We start from the raw sequence: 2,125 nt of genomic DNA, 5'->3' as shown, positions 1-2,125 counted from the left end.
AACAAGAGCGAAACTCCGTCTCAAAAAAAAAAAAAAAAAAAAAATTGACCTAATTGTTGACACTATGGCAGAGAAGAACTGAGGCAAAGTACTGCTTGCTACTTCAAGGAGTAAAGGTCAATTTGGATGATAGAGACCCTGTCTCAAAAAAAAAAAAATTGCAGTTCATGGTACGAGCAGACATGTCTGATCTCAAAATGTAATTAAATGAGACAAAATGTACAATGTAATTCTTTTTTTCTATTTTCTTTACATGTATCTGCTGAGACATGCTATGTAATTCTTTTTTTGTTTTTGGAGACAAAAAAGTCTGGCTTTGTCACCCAGGCTGGAGTGCAGTGTCGTGATATCTGTTCATTGCACTCTGCCTCTGGGGTTCAAGTGATTCTTGTGCCTCAGCCTCCTGAGTAGCTGGGATTATAGGTACATGCCATTGCACCTGGCTAATTTTTGTATTTTTAGTAGAGACAGGGTTTTGCCATGTTGGCCAGGCTGGTCTTGAATCCCTGACCTTAGGTGATCCTCCCACCTTGGCCTCCCAAAGTGCTGGGATTACAGGTGTGAGCCACCATGCCCAACCTGTAATTCTTAATTTATAAACTTTCGTCAGCATTTGATAGGTTTAGCATTTTAGGTTAGTAAATATGGAATTATATTACATTTAGGATTAATTCCACAGGAAAAGCAATCACTTCTTCTTGGTTATCCTGTTTTCCAAAGGAATATTTGGTGATTTATAAATATTCATGGATTTATCTATATTCTGATTCAAAGTTAATTTTTAATTTTAGTACCATATTCCAAAGAGGAACTTAATTCTACACATTGAAATTTAAAAAGCAAAACTGGGACTGTAAAGCTTTTTAGCAAACTCTGTAATAGAAATTCAACAAGCAAAACATGTCATAGGCTGTAGACTGTAGCAATGAGCCACTCTTGCCTGTAGCTTTTTTAGGAGTGAATCAATAAATAGTAAGCTCTGTAATCTCATGACAAATACTATGCTGGTTATTTAATTAAAAAGAATACTGTGGGACGAGAGCATTCACATCATGTAGGAATCAAACAGTCCTGGGGATATTTGAGGAATATATAAACTATGTAAGAGTGAGTTTAGGTTTCTGTGATTTTACTTGATTTCCTATCTTACTTATAAATTTCTTATATCCGTCTCATGTTCCAGTTGTCACCTGCTTTAGTATTTGGATGCAGATACCTAGGGACCATTTGCCCCAAACTATCACCATCATCATCCATGTGATCCTAGATTGCTAGTATCCTAAAATACATCCTGCTGTAAGATGAGTTTAAAACACATTTATAATTTCACCAGAAAGCATCTCAAATGACAGAGAAATTCTAACTACATTTATTAATGAAATAAATTTTCATTATTTAATTTAATGAAATAAATTTCATAAAATATTTCATTTCATAATTCATAAATATTTCACAATAATTTCATAAAATATTTCATTATTTATTTAATGAAATAAATGTAGGCCTCAGCCACATCTTCCAGGTAGGTTGCATCAGTCTGGGGGCAAATGTATGAGGTGAAGAATGTATACTTATTCTGTGCCATGTAAGTACAATCATATCTGGAAGATTAACAGCTCTTCCAAAGGTAGGAGGTCTCTACATTATGGTGTTATGGAAGGTGTATTTGTTAACTTAGATTGTGCCTCTCTCAAGAGAATGATGATCAGAATTTGTTTTAAATGGTTATTATCTGTAAAACTTTTTTTTTGAAAAGTAAAGCATAGTTATCAGCTTAAAGTCACAATAATTATTACACTGGCTCTGCAAACATAAATCCTAGCACAGTCATTTATTAGACAATCACATTTCTGAGACCAGAACTATGTTAGATTATAGACTAATATACATCGTTTTCTGGATGCTGCAAGACCAGAGCCTGAATACAATAACTTTTTGTAGTATGTCTAAAGCACCTTGAGAAGCAGTATGGTGGTAGAAAATACACATTGTGTGCTGGGCAAAGTGGCTCACATCTGCAGTCTTAGCACTTTGGGAGGCAGAGGTGGGCAGATCGGTTAAGGCCAGGAGTTCAAGGCCAGCCTGGCCAACACAGCAAAACCCTGTCTCTTTTTTTTTTTTTTTT

General features: G+C 35.1%; 1 protein-coding gene across 5 annotated transcripts in view; it reads right to left on the bottom strand.

Annotated features, from left to right (window-relative positions):
- The window catches only part of PDSS2 (decaprenyl diphosphate synthase subunit 2), a 280,873-nt gene that overhangs the window by 17,082 nt on the left and 261,666 nt on the right, over positions 1 to 2,125 (bottom strand). The gene's annotated exons all lie outside the window — the stretch shown is intronic.

The sequence above is a fragment of the Cebus imitator genome, unplaced genomic scaffold (assembly GCF_001604975.1).
Source record: "Cebus imitator isolate Cc_AM_T3 unplaced genomic scaffold, Cebus_imitator-1.0 Scaffold160, whole genome shotgun sequence".
NCBI classification, from domain to species: domain Eukaryota; kingdom Metazoa; phylum Chordata; class Mammalia; order Primates; family Cebidae; genus Cebus; species Cebus imitator.
This window is presented reverse-complemented; position numbering and strand designations above follow the sequence as displayed.